Source organism: Arachis ipaensis, chromosome B06, assembly GCF_000816755.2.
Source record: "Arachis ipaensis cultivar K30076 chromosome B06, Araip1.1, whole genome shotgun sequence".
In the NCBI taxonomy this organism is placed as follows: domain Eukaryota; kingdom Viridiplantae; phylum Streptophyta; class Magnoliopsida; order Fabales; family Fabaceae; genus Arachis; species Arachis ipaensis.
In genome coordinates this window covers 106,737,815-106,757,369 of record NC_029790.2, presented here as the reverse complement: position 1 = coordinate 106,757,369, position 19,555 = coordinate 106,737,815, and the positions used below count along the sequence as shown (strand labels likewise).

Below are 19,555 nucleotides of genomic sequence, written 5' to 3'. Positions count from 1 at the left end.
CAATCCAATTCTCTGCATAAAAGGAAAAGCACTTTGAGCTTGATATCTTCAATTTTTTAAAGAGATCATGTACTAAGCATCAAATAGTAACGATATATAGTTGGCTGAAGGGAAAAGTAATAGAATTAGTGTAGTTGAGTTAGCAAATTGGTAGAGTAACATTAGTCTTTTACAAAACCACATGTTCATCCTATTTTCTATTGAATTCATTCATAATTGTATACATTCGTACCCACAATCATCAATCCACTTAAATCTTACAAACACAAATTCCCAAGGCATTACACAACTGTACATCATTCATATTATTGCACGATAAGAACATGCTAAGTAGCATGATGTGTTCATTGAACCTGTTGCTGCCCCTCAGTGTGAGAGATTATATTCCGTGACAAACTCGCGGTCTTTTCCGCCCCGAACTTGATGAGTTTTAGAGGACAAGGGATGTTAAAGATTTGGTCAAAATAGATTAGGTGTTATCAATTTGTTAGGTGTAGCTTACCAGTAACTACTGTTTTGTTTCCGTTTTTGTTTGACTGAACTGAGTCTTTTTATCTTGTCTATTTTACTTCTTTCGTATACTTTTTTTTTTTTATAATATAAAACACAAATATTTTATATATCTCATTTCTTATCAATTACATTTAAAATAAAAGATAAAGAATATATAAAAAGTGTATATGTGCCTGTTACTCAATAAAAATATTGGCAATTGATGAGTCAAGTTCTAGATTAGTGATGTTCGTCGAGATCGAGAAAGAGTTCTATTGATAGAGTTTGCAAGACAAATTTTTGTCTATATAAGCTTGACTGCGAGAAAGACTTGGATTAACTTTGATAATGTTGTAATTCGTCTTATTACTAGAAAATTGCTTGTTACAGGCGAATTTATAGACAGATTTGATCTTTATTACAGACGGATTTTTAGTTACCGACCGATTTTGTCCGTCTTTAAAAGCCTCATCAAAAATTAGTTACTGACAGATTTTTTTCATCAGTAATTTACCAACAGATTTTTCTCTATTACCGACATATTTTTTTTGGTAATCGTTCCATCCATTTTGCTATAAACGTCAGATTTTTCGACATATTTTATGTCGGTAACTAGTGTCAATTTTTTGACAGATTTTCTGTTGGTAATTAGAGCCAAAGAAAGCATTTATAATTCTGCATACAGACAAATTTTCTATCTATTAATCCGTCAGTATAATAAAGCAGATTTTTTTTTAGATTTTTTCATTGCAAAATAAATCTATTTTTATACAAAATAAATATAAATTTAATCAAGACAAATTTTCATCCAATTTTTATCTAACTTATATTAAAATATTTATAATATTTTAAAAAATAAACAAATTCATCATATTATCAAAAAATAAATAACATTTAGCCAAATAGCCCGGTGCTTTTTCACTACTCTTTTTGGTCATTCTACTTACCTTCTTAAGATCTCAATGCCAGAGCTAACAGTGTTGTGTCACTATACATGCACCCACCAAAATCACAAGACTATTTTTTCTCCGATCAAATTGCTAGTCATGCTTAGTGTGTTATGATTGTTGAAGCTAGTGTTTCATCCAATGAATAAGTAACTTTGTATACCTTGCAAAGTAATGCATGAGAGTCATCTTGTTGTTTCATGCACGTGTTTCAGTAAGCTTTAGAAGACTATCCAATCTGAATCTAATGGCAAAGCCTAAAAAAATATTGGAGTGTGTCAAAATATCTCAACTACCGGACTCCACTAAAAAGGAAAGGAAAGTAAAAAAAAAAAATTTGAGAATAAAAGAAGTTATCATGCCTCATCTGCTGCAGCATTCATAACATTCAGGTTATTTCTAAGGTCAGCAAACCTACAAAAAAATAATGACTCACTCAACCTGCAAATTAATTTAAAATTCAATCTTATAAAGGATTCAAGTAATGGCAGTTTTTCTACCTGAGTTTGGAACTGAATCTTGAATGAAAAAACTTGCATCAACCCTAAGAACTCTAACGAGAATTTTATGGAGATGTAAGCCAAAACATTCCAAGTCATGGTAGAAATGTAGTCTCCACCATTGAAGATAAGCAGTAATATTTGGTATTTACCAACCTTAAGTAGTTTCATCTCTTATTTTGTAAGACAAAACTTTATGATATTCTCAACCTGATCAATGTCTAGTGCTGACTCTTCCAATGTTAGCACTGAGCTCTATAAACATTCAAAAGAAGTAATGGTTACGTTGATGATAACTCTTATCAGAACTTATCATCTAGATTATTCCATATCATGAGCAAGACTAGAAAAAGAAAAGAGTAATGAAGCATACAATGTAAAACAAGTCCTACCCATTATTCTTAAATGAAAACATTAATTCCATAGTCAAAACTTCAACTTATCATAGGGTACATCAATCTTACCATTAATTCATGCAATGGCACCTTTCAATTGTATAGATCGTCATTTACGAGCTATATCTCAACTCATTCCTATCAATCCATAGTTCTTTTAATTCTTATATGATTATCTTGTATAAATTCTAATAAATCTGCATATAAATCCAGCACTATGTCTTTGTTCCTGATAGAAAAATAAACTCTTTATTCCTGCATATAAATATGATTGTGGTTTAAAATTTAAATTGATTGAAGAAAGTATAGGAAGGAAACATTACACGTACATAGGTGGCATATCAATCTTGTTATCCAACATTATGTTGCTAAACAGCTTCGCTCCACTTGTTTCTTTTGCTTTATCCACAAGGTACGATCCATCACTTGAAGCCTTCGGCTTATGAATGCATTAACAAATAATAATAATAATTCCAATTATCTTATTATTTTCATTTCTTCTACTTCAAATTATCTTATAAATATTTCCAATTCATACACTACTATAAACAATATAAACTAAAGTGCTAAACCACATTAACTCTATAACCTGCAATTAAAAGACACTACTACACACGTAATTGTTCAATTGATAAACTTTTTACCTTATTTTAATCTGAAATAAATGTGTACATATATGGCACTAATAGAGCAGATTCACAATTGTTGAAAATAATAGAGTAGATTCAGACAAAAGCAACTAGACACATTTAAAACAATTGCATATTTGGCAGAATCAGAACAAAAGCCATTAATCAGATTTACAACAGAGCAGATTCAGACAAGGACAAGAAGGAGGAGCCTAAATCAGCAGTCATAACAAGAATAGGAAAGAACAAGAACATGCATGCAAATTCTAGATAAAAACTTTTAGCAATTCAGATATATAGTTCATAAACAAACTTCATTCTATATCACAATCATAAAAAGTGTTATGTTTCAGATTCATAAATTACATAAATATATAAACTTTATACCTTAGAATTTAAAAACTCCGTTCTCTGTAGCAGCAACAGCTGATTTGCAAATCTAAGAGCTCTCCTTGATCATATTCTTTGATTTTCAACTTCAAGAAGAACAAGGAAGGGACAGGTTTAGGGCTAGGGACGAGAAGTAGGCGGAGGCCTACATGAACTAACGGCGACCAGAAGGGACAATGACAAATCTCCAGCGAGGAGAGAAGAAGTGTAACAACCCTAGTTTTTGAAAATCAAATAATTAGTTATTTGTAATTTATTTTATTTGTTGATAATTTTATTTTAAGAAAATTATTTTACTAAAGGTAATTAAATAAAGTTTCATGATAATTGAAGTTTAAATTAATTAAAATTTTTATATAATCTTTATTAGATATTTTGCATAATTAAAATTATAATTTTGATAATTGAAAAATAAGAAAAATTGTATAATTTAATTTAAATAATATGTTTATTTTATATTTTAAATTAGAAATAATGGATTGAACTTAGTAATATGTTGATAAACAATGTTCTTAAATATTTTTAACGGAGTATATTTGATTTTAAAATTATTCTACCCTCCAATTTTATCAAAATATCTATTCATATCTATCCATATTCTTTTATAAAATCCCTAATTCTTAAGCCTAAATTCCCAAATTGAATCAGAAATCCTAATTCCTAAATTACGAAACCCTAACCCTAGCCCCTCACCACAGCCGCACCCCACCCCCTTCCAATCTTCCTTCAGCGTAATGTTCAGTAGCAAAACAGAGAGCAGAGAGAGAGGGTTCGAGGGAGAGCGTGACGGAGAGCTGAGAAGGGAGAGAGGGAGCTGCGCCCTGCTGCTGATCTGCCACCGAACTCGCCTCCCAGCCGCACTCTACGCTGTCTAGTTCGTCGCCACCGCCGCATCTTGCCTGTGCCGTCACCACCGTTCCATGGAGCCCCATGCGTCGCCGCCGCTGGTATGGTCGGAGCCGCTATCGCTGGAGAGAGAGAAAGCCCATGCTTGCCGTTGAAGGAGACTCCATCGTCGCACCCAGCCGCTGTCTAGCTCGCCATCACCGGTGTCTCACCGCCGTCACTATGGAGACCAAACGTCGTCGAGCTTCTTGCCGCCGCCTTGGAGTCCGTCGTTAGGTCCGAGTCGGAGAAAGGAGGAGGCATAGAGTCAACGTCGCGTAGAGAGGGATTTGCTGTTGTCGTTGCGCGCCGTCGTGTGCCGTCGCTGTTGTCCGAGCCGTCCCCATCGCCGTGGGTGAAGTCCGCCGCTGGCGCCAGTTGAGGTCGCTGCTGTGGAACATAGATGAGAGAGAGACGTTGAGAGGGAGCTGCGAGTTGTGAACCACTGACCGAGAAGAAGCTTCGTTCTCGTCATTGCACTGGAGTCTTCGACGCCAACGCCGCACGCCATTGTCACCATTGCCGTCGAAGGAAACCTCGCCGTCACAATTCAATCACCATCAAGCCTAAAGGGAAGCGCCACTGCTATTGCTCGACAGCAGCTTCCCCTGCGTTCTCAATTCCATTCTTGAAACTGTAACACTCTTGCTCATGCTCTGTTTTTCGAATCTGTTTCTCTACCATATTTTGTTTTGATTACAATAGTATATGTTAATGTCTCTGTTTAGTATTATCGTCCTTATCCGGAACCACTGATGTCACCGCTATAGAGGTGATTGGGATAGGCGCGATTGTCATTGTTGTTGCTGCCCCAGAAGAAGTGAGGCTGCTGCTGCTGTTCCGGCCGCATTGGCTGTTGTAAACTGGGAAAAAGAAAGGGATCGTTGCGTTTAAATTTGATGGTTTCGACTAATTGAGGTAGGGGATTTTATTTGAAATTAACCGTTTTTAACTTATGAATGCCAATGAGGTTTAGTGAGTAATTGCAAATAATTCATAAATATGATTAATTGATAGGAATAAGCTTGGTTTGAGATTGTGAAATTTGGATTAAGTTTGATATTGAGATGATATTCTGGTGTTTCAATTAGTTTATTGAGTTTAGGTTATGGTGGAGAATGTCACTGGGTTTTGTTATCGTGAGTAATTAACTTGACAAGATTAATTTTGGTTAATGCTGTGACTGATATTGGTTTTCTAATTTTGATGAATTTGTTGGAAATTCTGATCTTACATGATATTGCTGAATTGGTTGAAATCTGGTTGTGAATTGTATTTTGAATTACTGATTTTTGTGATGAGTTGGCTAAGATGCTGACCTTGAATGAGTTATTTTGAATTATTTGATATTGAATTGGAATTTTAATATATTCGAATAGCTGTGAAATGGACTTGTGACGGGTTGGAATTGGTTGAAATGTGGCTGCAAGTGGTGATTCATTTAATGTTACTTATTAAATTGAAATATGATGAGCTAATTATTGAATGAAATGTATTTGAGAAAAGTTAGTTGTGGTGATTATTCTGAGTTATGATTGAAGTTGGATGCGGATGTGAATTGAGTTTAGATTATGGCTGTGATTGTGACTGGTTCTGTTGCTGTGAGTGATTGATTAATTGATAAGATTAATTCTGGCTAAGTTGTGGCTGTATTCTGATTATTAAGAATAAGTGCTTCTTGTTGTTTTTAGTTATCTGATGTAACGGAACGACTGTGATACTGACAACAACTGATTGGAATTGGCTTTGATGGTTTTTAAAGTTGATTCATGATTAATTAGAATTAAGTTTGAGAACTGTTAAAAGATTGAAGTTTGATTACCAAATCATTTTCTTCAAATTTTACTTTTAAAACAAAATAGTAACTTTGCAAAAGAGTAAATGACATTAAAATAATTAGAATTATGAAAGGCTGATTTTTGGGATTACTAGTTGATTGAGTTTAATTTTGAAAGGAATCTATGATATGTGAAAAGTAAATATGAATTGATGAGATTATAATTGGATTGATGGATTAGTTGGAATTGTGGAGTACGATTGATTTGTTAATTATTATGAATTGTGAATGTCTGATTGATTGAGAATTGCCTGTTTGAAATTGTTGATAAAAAGGCTGGTGATTTGTAGAGAAAGAAGGAACCCGTAAGGGTGGCTAAGTCCGAGTTTTAGGGGAGGTGCTGCCGAAATTTTATAAAAAATCTGAGGTTTCATTTAAAAAGTTATTTTAGAACTTTTGAATTTGAAAAATTATATTACTTGAGTTTTATTTAGTTAAGAAAAGAATTATTTTATTTTGAATTCGGTTTACCAAGGAAAGGTTTATATTTCAAAATTAAATTATTTAAGAAAGAAACCATGTTTTGAGATTGAATTAATATGAAAAGAATTATGTTTTGGGTTTAAAATAAAGGATTGCTGTTTAGAAGTTTAATGAATTTATAATATTTGAATTTGAATAGTAAAGAGAGATGATTTTTGAATCTTTGGGAAGTTAGTAAACTTGAGAAAGAGTTTTATTTGATTACTTCTAATGAAAGGTTATGTTTTGAAAAGTGTTTAATGAATTTAAAAATAAATGATTTTCTTGAGTCTTTGATAGAGAACTAAAATGAAAGATAGTTTTAAAGTTGGCTTGACTCAAGATTGCCATAGCAGAGATTATGAACTGAATTGATGATTGAGATTTTTATGGACGAATGGTTGAGAAAGTTAAGAAAGGTTTAAGAAAATGTGTTAAGGATTCAAAGGGAAAAAGAGAATGGAGAATTGATAATTTGTTAAATTCGAGAAGTACCCACGAACTGAATGATTATTGATCTCGGGGAAACCTATAAATTGTTATTTGTTTTAAATGCGGAAAAACCCACGAATTGATAGTCATTGATTACGGGAATAACCCACGAACTGTTGTATGTTGATCTCGGGTATAACTCACGAACTGAGGATCGTTGTTTACTGTGTATTGATCTCGGGTATAACCCATGAACTGAGGATCATGTTTGTTGTTGTATGTTGATCTCGGAGAAACCCACGAACTGAGGATCATTGTTTTGTTTGTGAATCAATCTCGGGGACGCCCATGAACTGAGGATCACTGTTTCCCCTTGTACGTATATTATGGGGTCGGGCTTTGCGCCGACTGCCGGTAGTCATGAAGGAGTGGTATTCTTACCACCGACACATATGCACTAAGGACACAATGGGAAACCATATCTGGGACTTGTTCTTAGGTAATATCGGGCTGCAGGGTGTAAACCGACACGTGAGCTCATGGCCTGCTTTGGACAGATATGCATCATAATGGTTGTGCATTTGCATTTAGTTGTGTTTGCTTGTATTACTTCTCTGTGATTGTATTGTTTGTTTTATTGTGATTTGTTTGTGTATTGAATTGAGTTTCTTACTTGTGCGAGTAGTCTGTGAATGTATAGAGATGATTAATAACTGTTTGTTGTGACTGAAAATTAATTAAATGGCTGAAAAATGATTGGTATAATTAATCTTGTCATTGAGAACGGTTTTGAGTTTAGAGTTTTCGAAAGAGGTGATCAATTAGTTAAAGTAAAACTAAGAGTATATTCAAAAGGTTTGATGAAATATAGTTTTCTTGAGTGTGTTAATTATTTGCATTCTATTTCATTACTTTTACGGCATTCCCATTCCCTACTAAGAATGTGTGGTTTGTTCTCACCCTAAAATCTTCCACCCTTTCAGTGACACAGGTTCAAAGACTCGATTTGAAGCTGCGGGAAATTATAGAATTTATTTTTAAGTTAAGTTATTTTTATAGAGTTCCCCCGCCCTTGTTACTTTAGTTTATATTTTATACAGAGGGATAGGAGTTGTACCTGAGTTTTATTTTCTTTTGTATAATATTTATTATTATTAATAATTATGTGATTATTATACTTGGTGATGTTTGCTATATGATTTTAATTAATAAAAACAAAAATTTTCCGGAATTTTCTATAAAACTAAATCGCGACAGCGAACTAAAGGCTCAATTGTAAATAGTTAATAAAGGAAAACAGGTTAGTAACGCCTTACTTTTGGTACGATCATGACGTTATGGAAGTTGGGTCGTTACAAGAAGCAGCGACGAGAGTGGCGACAGAGGGAGCTCGTAAGATAAGAGCGACGACAGAGAGAGCTCATGTGATGATGGCGGCGGCAACAGAGGACGTCAAAATGGAGAGAGAGAGAGAGAGGGGGAGGGGGGCTTGCTTAAACCCTGGAATGGAAGAACAGTGAAGGAGAGTGACTAGTGAATACTGTTTTTGTGTAACGCTTCTCAGATTGTGTTTGTGGTAATTCAAATTTCTGACAGATGTATATAAGCGATTACAGATGGATTTTTCATTAGTGAAAAATTTGAAATTAAAATTATAATTTTATGAATACAATTACTGAGAAGATCTGTTAGTAAATTTTGAGAAAATTTTTAATATTTTTACGGATTAATCTCCACATACAAGCCTTTTTACTATACAAGTCCTGAAAATCCGTAATTCCTAAAACACGCCTCTTATGGCATGTATGTTTTACGCGTCTTAACAGATTTTTCAATCAATTAACGCGCAAATATATAACTTCTTTTTTCGAAAGGATTTCATTTCCTTTTTTAAATTCCTTCTGCATTTTCTTGTCTTCTCTCTTCGATCTCTTTCGTGCGTTTCTCTCCTTTCTCCTTCGCCGTTTACATAAGTTTCTCTCTCTATTCTCTTTCTTCGTTTTTTTCGTTTTCCATTGTTTCTGAAATTAAGCTCTAAAATCGTTTTGAAGATAATGGATGATTTAACTTCAGATTATCAGTTGAACCAGAGCGAAGTGGATTTTGAATTTGAATCCAATGATATTCCTGAAGTGTGGTTTAATTCCAGTTAATAATTGAATTTGAATTTGAATCCAATTAATAGTTTATAATTGTGTAGTTGAATAATGCGTGAACCTTGTTTATGAAATTTGCTGTTTATTATTCCTTGTTTGAATTGAATCTAGTGTACTAGTTCTGATGAATTTTATGCATTTTATATCAGACATTCGAGTGTAAATCAGGAATATTTGGATGTATTTTAGGAAAGTTTGGGTGTATTTACAGTTTATGACTTTTCATCTCACTGAGGGTGAATTGTCTTATTCTTTTAGTTGAATTGTTTTAGTTTCTGTTTAATGATGATTCATGAATCTGATTTTTGTTATTTTTTATGATAGTTTTATAGTTCTATTTGCATTCTATAGTTTATACTTATTTTAATATGGTGTATTTTTGGTGTCTTTGCAGCCCCTCTATGGTATTGATGAACAGTTTGTTCTCCACATACAAGCATTTTTCTCATACAAGTCTTTACAAGTCTTCTCTTCCTTTTATTGTTTTGAATCCAATCAAGTGGCTGAGGTGTGGTTCAATTCAGAAGAAAAAAAATATAGCATTAGAGAATATTTTTCTGTACAAAAATGCTATTTGTACACTAAAATCAGCCACCAATGTATTTGTGTATAAATACATGTGTGGTTTTTATTTTCAATGTATATTTGTATTCCAGTATGTATTTTATACTGGTGGCTGACTTTGTTGGCTAATTTTAGTGTACACGTAGCATAACTCATTTCTGTATTTACACCAAATTTGGGTGTAAAACGAAGATATTTGGGTGTAACACGAAGATATTTGGGTGTATTTTAAGGAATTTTGGGTGTAGTTTTATTCTGATAAGTAGTTCTGCATAATTTAGAACTCTTTCTCATCCTCCTCCTCATCTTCTGCTGCTTCTTTTTTTTTCATCATCATCACCATCTTCTTCTTTATTTCTTATTCATCTTTTCCTTTTTGTTTTACCTTCTCAAGTTTCTTCTTGTTTTACTCTCTTAACAAGAATAAAAACAAAAAATCAAAAAAAAAAAAAGAAGAAGAAACACATAATGTTCCAAAATTACTTGGAAAAGGATGAACTTACATTCATTTAACTAAAAGAAAGAAAGAAATAAGGAAAAGAAGAAAAAATACAGCATTAGAGGAAACATTTTTCTATACAAAAATTCTATTTGTACACTAAAATCAACTACTAAAATCAGCCACCAATATATTTGTGTATAAATACATGTGTGGTTTATTTTATTTTCAATGTATATATGTATTTCAATATGTATTTTATACTGATGGCTGACTTTGGTGGCTGATTTTAGTGTACACGTAGCATAACTCATTTCTATATTTGTAGCAAATTTGGGTATAAAATGAAGATATTTGGGTGTATTTTAAGGAATTTTGGGTGTATTTTTATTCTAATAAGTTCTGCAAAATTCAGAACTCTTCTTCTTCTTCCTCTTCATCTTCTGCTGGTTCTTTTTTTTCATCATTATCACCATCTTCTTCTTCTTTTTTTCTTATTCATCTTTTTCTTTTTGTTTTACCTTTTCAAGTTTCTTCTTATCCAAACAAAGAAGAAGAAGAAATACATAATGCTACAAAATTACTTGGAAGAGGATGAACTTACATTCATTTAACTAAAAGAAAGAAAGAAATAAGGAAAAGAAGAAGAAAAAATGAAGAATTAGAGAAAATATTTTTCTGTACGAAAATGCTATTTGTACACTAAAATCAGCCACTAAAATCAACCACCAATGTATTTGTGTATAAATATATGTGTGCTTTAATTTATTTTCACTGTATTATTTGTATTCCAGTATGTATTTTATACTGGTGGCTGACTTTAGTGGTTGATTTTAGTGTATATGTAACATAACTCATTTTTGAATTTGCAGCAAATTTGGGTGTAAAACGAAGATATTTGGGTGTAAAATGAAGATATTTGGGTGTATTTTTATTTTGATAAGTTCTGCATAATTCAGAACTCTTCATCTTCCTCCTCCTCATCTTCTTATTTCATATTCTCATAATTCTTTTTTGGAGAAAAAAATCAAACAAATAAGAAAAAAATACATAATGTTACAAAATCAAAAGAAGAAGGAGGAGAAACACGATGATGAAGATGAAACACGCATAGAAAAAAGAGGAGAAACACCAACAAAAAAGGAGAAGAAGAAGGAAGAAAAGGAGGAGGAGGAGAAACGCGAAGAAAAAATGATAGTTATGATTTTCGGAAGAAGAAGAAGAGTCGTTCTTAATAGTGAGGGAGCGCTTTGGAAACGTGATGCGCGTGTCAACACGCTTTTGTGGGTGAGTGTAGCTTCTGTTGGGTTTGGCCCAACTTGTAAGATTTGTAAACTAAAAAGACTTGTATGTGCAGTATAATTGTATTTTTACCAACACAAAATCTGTCGATATTTTTTATAATAAAATTTTGTCAAAATAATCCGTGTGTAATATGTTATTTTTCTAGTAGAATTGGAATTGAAGTTGATTTAATGGTAGAGCAGTTTCTGTAGAGTGGTGAATATAGCCAAGAGAGCAGTTATTAAGTCATGTTTGGCGGGAACAGTTATTTCATTGAATCATCATCAGATTAACAAGTGTCATTTGGGGATTGGTGGAAGATGTTTATAAATAGGATAGCAAAAAAAATTTGGTTGTTGAAAATTCTTCTTAGAAAAATGCTTAAAAAATCTCATATACCCAGCAATTTTATGAGATTCTTAGGTTTGAGTTAGTTTTTGTAGGCTTCCTTCCATGCTTTTCATTTTTCTTTACAAATTCTGCACTTTATTTTCATGCAGTTTATCTTTCCCACAAATTTAACTTTGGACATTTTTATATTTTAAGTTTATCTTTAATTCCTTTTATTTACTTTTGTAACAAAGTTTACATTCAATCAAGTTTTATTTGCATTTGAAGTATTTAAGTTTGCAATTTGATTTTACTTTGGTTTCTTAGTTCATCATTTAAAAAAATATATAAAAAATCTTTGCTTCTTCGTCATGACAAAGTAAAAAATTTTGATGCATGGTAAACTGGTTTCTGCAAAAAGAAGTAGGTTTCGCTCCTAGAAATTAGATATTGAACCAACCCAGATAAATTCACAATTAAACTCAGTTTGCTTTGATCTATGAAAAATCTGTCAAACAAATTGGCACGTCCAGTAGAAAATTTTAAGTGTCAAAGTTGATTTCATGCTTAAAAAAGTTTCTATAGTGTATGCGATTGCAAAGTGGTAAAATTGTTAAAATGTCTGAAGAAATTTCAAATAGTAATATTGAATCAAATGTACTAGTAGGTATTGCACAAACCTCTGCAAATTTATCATTACACGCAAAGAGAATTACCCAGAATTCTATGAAAAATGTTGCAGTTAATGCGAATACTGGGGGAAATGAGAAAAATTCACGCCCTAGAATTGCTCCAGTACAAAATCAACCCTCAGTAACTGCTGGGTGGCCCTATTTAGCCTTCCTCTTGGTTATGTGCCACCATATGGTAGTTATGTGCCTCCAATCTAATTTAAAAATGTGCCAGTTACAGTAAACAAACAGCCAAATTTTTCTCATTCTGATATGAGTCGAAATTACCAAGTTGGCTCTACGTAAAAAAAGTACAGGGTCATTAGCTGCTTTTAAGGATGAAAGTCATCATGACTTGGTTAATTTGCTAACTCAGTAAATGACTATAATTGTTAATCCAATAATGGCTGATATCAGTGCTAAGTATGATCAATTAGCCAGTAGGTCGATAGGATTGCTAGAATTGTGTATTTCGATGAAGAACATGGTCAAGCAACTTTAATTAGAAGAATGTTCTAGTTGAGCGAATCCAGAATTTGGGTTGAGAGTTGCAGAAAATAAAATGGCGGGAATGTAAATAACAGAAAAGTAAATGCTAGAATTAAAGGACTGGAATTAAATGACTAAAAGTAAATTGCAGAATTGTAAATGGGAATGGGGGATTTGCTCATAAAAGTAAATGGCAGAAATTAAAGAGAATGGGTAAGATTAGAGAAGGGGAATTCATTGGGCTTAGGAGATATTGCAATTCTCCGGATCAAGTTCATTTTCATCTCTTCCTCAATCAATGCATTCATTGATCTCCTTGGCAATCTTAATTGATTGAATTACAATTTCTTGCAATTCAATCTCTCAAATCTTGATCAATAGCCAAGTCCTTGGTCAATTGCTCATGAGAAGAGATGAAGCATGGTCACTGATTATACCACATGCATTTCCCAAACCAAGTATTGAGAGGGTTACAGTCACATACCCATCCAAACCCAATTTGGTCCAGCATGAGAAAGCATTTCTAGCTTGATCTCTTCATTCCTCTTTCAAGGTTCAAAAGAGATCCAAGTTTGAATAGCTTCTTTTCCAAGATAACTACCTAGTTGGATGAAGATCGAAAGCTTTCAAGTAAAATCAAGAGAAAAGATAGAAGAAGAATAATGAAAATTAGTATTGATCCATCAAATTACAACAGAGCTCCCTAACCCAATGAAAGGGGTTTAGTTGTTCATAGCTCTAGAAAATGAAAACAAATTTGGAGAATACATCATAAAACTAGAAAATGCAGAGAAGGTAAAATACAGAGAGTAGTTCTCTTTTCCAACTTCCAGAACTCCTTTATCAATTCAAAGCTACTCCTATATATACTACTCTTCTCAGCTTCTAGTTTACTCTTCAAGTCTTGGGCCTTTGGATCTTGAGTTTGAAGCAGTTTTTTTCTTCATTTGGGCTTGGCTTTACTTGCAGAGAGAAAATGTGAAGTGGGCAGAGACTTTAGCTCAGGACGTTAGGGATGTTAACGTTTAGTGAAAATATGAGTTCGAGAACGTTAGTGACAATCAACTTTCTCACTAATGTTCCTAATTAAAAGCCACATTAACTTCAACGTTAGTGTTCATGAAATCATGTAAAATACACAATGTATGCTTGACTCAAGGTGTAAGTGAATATCTACCCAAAACTAGCTTATTCCCTAAAGAAATGCATGAAACTACCCTAAAAACAGTAAAAAAAAAGGTCAGTGAAACTGGCCAAGATGCCCTGGCATCACAACATCAAACTTAAAGCTTGCTTGTCCCTAAGCAAGTACTGGAACAAGAGAATGATGAATGGAATATCCAGAGGAATGAGTCATTCGCACCCCTGAGAGCTTATTCATCCAAGTAGATCCCTCACACAGGAGCACCACAGACATATGCCTCAAGATCAAAACCATTGGTGCCTAGCCTTATTGCTTACTCTCTTTCTTTCTTTTATTTTTCACTTCCATTGTTCTTTCCCTTTTCTCTTATTAGGATCTTGTTATTAACTTAGTCTTATGGGTATATCCAAAGTCAAGTATTCAGGATAGATAATTGTCCTTCTAACCTTGTGGTTGAACCAACTTAGCTAACTTATGACTACCCCAAAGATTCATGAATGCACTTCCACATTATGAACTCTACTCTGGTCTTTTAAAAACATAAACATTCTCTTCTTCATTTGATTTAAAATGGACAAGCTTACAAGTAAATAAGGGAAAGATGCAGTGACATTTAAACCAGAAATCATGGACCTAAGCAATAAGAGCTTAAAATGCAGAATTGAAAAGGTTCAAACTAACATGGAAGCATGTTCTATTCCATACAAGATCTTCCTTATTAAAGCATAGAAAAAGATGGAGTAAAGAAGGAACTCCACCACCTTTTACTTTTGGGGCCGTCCATGCTCTTTTCCTTGCTGCTCCTCCTTGTGTCCTCTTGCATTTTCTCGCAGCCGTACCAATCTTGCTTGCTTCCAATCCTCAAGTGCCTTCCTCACTGATTCATGGCTCTCTTCTACCCTTTGTCTCTCTTCTCGTGCTAATTCATCCCTCATTTCTTCATACCGGGCTATTCCTGGATGCAATATTAGCAGTTGTCCTACTAAGTAGCCGAGCCTGGCTTGAGTGTTTATGTGATGTCCTGTCTCGCTCATGTAAACTCCTTCTGTGAATGCCCTTTGCTCGTCTAATAGTTCTGCCTGTTCTATTTGTCTTCGATGCATCTCATGTATGTGTGCCCCTTGATGTGCTTGGATGTTGATCAGCTTCTGGATGGATTCTTGTTGCTCATTTTGCCTTTGTTCCATCCTGTTGAATGTTTCTCCCCATTGTTGTCCTTGACTTAATTGCTGTTCCATCATTTGCCTTTGCCACTCACCTTGCTGGGTCATCCATCTTGAGAGTGCTTCCTCTTGCTGCCCCATCATCTGTAGTTGAAGCTCTTTCTGTACTCCTTGGCTTTCCAAATATTGTCTAGACAAGCCATCAATGGCTTCCTGCAATTGGTGCATGTCCAAGGTCTGTGGTGCTTGCCCTTCGAAGACTTGTCCTTCCACTACTTGAGGAGCTGTCTTCTTCCTTTGCTTCCGTTGAGGCAGGGGGGATGCTGCAGCATTCATCCTTCGTACAGTTATTGGAATGCCTTCCTTTATCCATACGGGGTCCTCATCTTCAAAGACCACCCCAGCTTTCTTGCATATTCGGTAAATAGTGCTGGGGTAACCTAACGTTCCTCTTGAGTCGCTTTTTTCTGCCATCTTTCTAATGCCTTCAGCTATGAGTCAATGAACCTTGATTTCTCCTCCCTTCAGTATACAATGCACCATCGTGGCTCTCTTGACATTCACCTCCGAGTTGTTTGCAGCTGGGAGAATAGACCTTCTCACTAGCTCAAACCACCCCTTGGCTTCAGGAGTGAGATCTGTTCTCTTGATGAACTTTGGTTTGTTTCCCGCACCCCTTTCCCAGTCAGCTCCTGGTACACAAATGTCTTGCAGAATCTGGTCATAATTGGGGTTGTCCAATCTTGAGTGATAGCTTTCTTCTTCAAACTGTATAGACCGTAGCTTCAATGCCCTCATGACACTCATGGGACCAAAGTCCACCATCTTTCCTCTCAAAAAGCTTGTATAGGACTCATCCTTTTTATCATATCGAACCGCATTTGCATAAAATTCTCTTATGAGGTTTGCATTCACCTTAATGACCGGGTCGGTGAGGAGCTCCCATCTTCTCCTTTCTACCTTCTCTGTAATTTCGGGGCACTCAGTCTTTTTAACTTGAAATCCCAGCTCATAAATGATTTCCTTATCAACCATCCACCCGTATTGCAATGCATGATACAAGCTTCTAAATCTCTTCTCATCATATGGGTGTTCTTCCATGGGTTCCTTTCCCTTCCTTCTCTTAGAACTTGAAGATGCCATGAATGATGGTTAATATGTGAAGGTGGTAAGGTTGTGGAGACTTTTGGTTGTTTAGGGTTTTATGGCAATGAAGAGAGTGAGGGGAGGAATGTTTGTAATCGGATAGGGGGTGTCTTGTACCGAAATGAAGAGTGGTGAAGGGTGTGTGATGACAATGAAGGGTGGTACAGACAAGGGTCGTTTATATAGAGAAGTTGTGAGAGAATGGAGGGTGTGGATTGATTGAATGGTTGCTTGATGGACGGTTGGGGTTATGCATGGCTAGAAGACAAGGATCATCACTTTATGATGGGGATTGCTCGGTCTTCTAGGGGTCCCTTTTTTTCAATGTTGCATGGCAACATTTTCCAATGTATTCCCTTCTTAGAACAAGTGTGTAGCCTCTCCTTTTGTGGTGTCCGAACCTTCTTTGTTTGGTTGTCCAATCTATCCCTTTTAATGCTCCTTTTCTTTTCCTATAAATACAAACTAAGAAAAGTAAGAAAAGATATTAAAATGACCATATGAACTTTACGGCTAATATTAATAAAAGGGAAGAAAAGATTTGATTATTTATTTATGAATTCCAACTAACTAACTAACTATTGGTGGGTCCTTATATGCATTTTGGTGGCACCATGGGGTGACACCAAACTTAGTTTGGAGCACTGTGATGAAGGTGTTGTGTTCAAAGCTCCCAAGACTAGCATGCATCTTGGTTTGCTTTGAACACCAAACTTGTTCCTCACTATATTCTGCACAAGAAGGTTTTCACCAATTGTTTGTCATGTTTGGATTGAAATTCATAAATATTGACTTATTCACTATCTTCTGAAAGCATATAAAATATGGGTTGCCTCCCATGAAGCGCTTCTTTAGCGTCACTAGCTTGACGTTACTCCCTCATTAGGGTGGTTGGTACTGCTTGAAGTCTTCCCCTCTTGCTGTGGACTTGTATCCATTGGTGGTATCAATGATTTCTACATGTTCCAGGGAGAGAACTCTGTTGATAGTGAAGACCTTAGGTAACTGAGATGGTACAGTGGGGAGATTAGGGGGAATATCTGGGAAGTAAGCTGAGATAACTCTATCCCCTGGAGAGAAGTCTTCCGTAGGGATCTTCTTGTTCCTCCACCTCCTTGGTACCTTCTTCTTTGTTTCTTTTGAGGTTGCCTTGCCCTCGGTTACCTCTTTTTCTAAAGGAGTTATGATGCTATCTCCACCTGCCTCTAGAGGTTTAGGTTCCTCCAACTTTTTCTTGAGCTGTGGCCATCGCTGTTTTCCTTGTTTATCAATTAAGGGGATCTCAGAATGAACTGGCTGTGCTTCAGTGCTTGTCTCCTCCTTCAGTGTCTCATTATCATCTGTGTTTAGTTCCTTGTCCTCTTGATCTGTTTCTTGTGAGAGTTTGAAAACATTGAAGCTGAGTCGTTCATCATGGATTCTCAATATTAGCTCCCCTTTCTCTACATCGATAAGTGCTCTTGCCGTAGCTAGGAATGGTCTTCCCAATATGATTGGGTGAGTGTGACTCTCTTCCATGTCCAGGATGACAAAGTCTGTTGGGAGAAAGTATTTCCCAACCTTTAGCAACACATTTTCCACCACTCCTGTTGCTTGCTTTTGAGTTTTGTCAGCCAGTCTGATGATCACATCTGTAGGCATTATCTCATTGATCTGCAGCCTCTTCACCAGGGATAAGGGCAGTAAGTTGATGCTGGCTCCTAAATCACATAGTGCTCTATCGAACATGGTTTCACCTATGGCACAAGGAATGTGAAAACTCCCTGGGTCTCTTCTTTTTGTAGGCAACTCAGGTTGAATAAGGGCACTACATTCCTTGTTCATCACTATAGTCTGGCCTCCTTTGAGTGAGCTTTTCCTGGGAAGAAGTTCCTTCATATACTTGATGAATGCAGGCATTTGTTGAATTACCTTGATGAATGATATGTTTACATGTAGAGATGCAAACAAGTCTAGGAACCTTGAGTATATTCTTTTTCCCACAGCACCATTGAGCAGTTGAGGGAAGGGTGCATAGAGTTTCAGCAACTCTTGTTGTGAGATTTCTGGTTCCTGGTGATCTCTATCATCCTCCCTTGTTGAGTTGTCATCAGGTTGTTCGAAAGGTTTTCCATGCTTGTCTTCAGTCACTTGATCACTTGTAGTGACCATTTTGCAATCTTCCCATCTTACTTTCTTTGCTTCTCCTCTGGGGTTTTTCTCCGTGTCACTTGGGAAGCTATCAGTGGGTTTGGGAATCTTCTCAGCTAAACATCCCACCTGGAATTCCAGCTTCATAATGGTCTCTCCCTGGTTCTTAATATTGGCTCGCACCTCCTCTTTGAACACCTTATTTTCTTGAATCTCTTGGCATATTCCTTCAAGTAAGGTTTCAATCTTAGAGAGCCTGTCATCAATTGATGGATGATTCAGAGTAGATGTGCTGTTTTGGTTTTGATAGGCGTGTGGAGAAGTGTTGTTGTGGGGGTGCTGAGATGTCCTCTGTGTGAATTGTTGGTGAGCTGTATTGTTGTTGGAAGTGTAACGTCTCTGGTCTTGGTTTTGATCTTGCTGACTTCCCCACCCAAAGTTTGGGTGGTTTCTCCATCCAGGGTTGTAGGTCTTGGAGTATGGATCATGGTTTTGCCTTGGTGAATTCCCAATGTAGTTGGCTTGCTCCTGACTACCCTCTGCTTCTTCATTCACTCCTTCTTGGGTTGTTGATGGAGTGGAGACTGCTGCTACTTGGTTCCCCTTCATCTTCTTAGTGAGGTCAGCCAACTGCTGGGTAATGAGCTTGTTTTGGGCCAACAGAGCATCTACATTGTTTAGCTCCATTACTCCTCTTGTGTTCCCTCTTTCGGAAGCATAGAAGTAGTCGTTCTCTGCTACTATTTCAATGACATCTATAGCCTCCTCAATGGTTTTCTTCTTGTTCAAGGATCCTCCGGATGAATGGTCTACAACCTTCTTTGATTCATAAGAGAGCCCTTCATAGAAAATGTGCAGCTGCACCAATTCGTTGAACATGTCAGGTGGACACCTCCTTGTTAAGTCCATGAACCTCTCCCATGCTTCATATAGAGTCTCACCATCTTGTTGCCTGAAAGTTTGAACCTCAGCTCTCAGCCTATTGATTCGTTGAGGAGGGTAAAATCTTGCTAAGAATTTGTTCACCACATCCTCCCAAGTTGTCAAACTCTCCTTTGGGAAAGACTCCA

At 35.7% G+C, this 19,555-nt stretch overlaps 1 long non-coding RNA gene across 1 annotated transcript; it reads left to right on the top strand.

Moving 5' to 3' along the window:
* Nucleotides 4,830-8,003, top strand: LOC110264098. Its single transcript, XR_002349830.1, has 3 exons — nt 4,830-4,874; nt 4,967-5,156; nt 7,953-8,003. It is a non-coding gene; the product is annotated as an uncharacterized LOC110264098 (long non-coding RNA).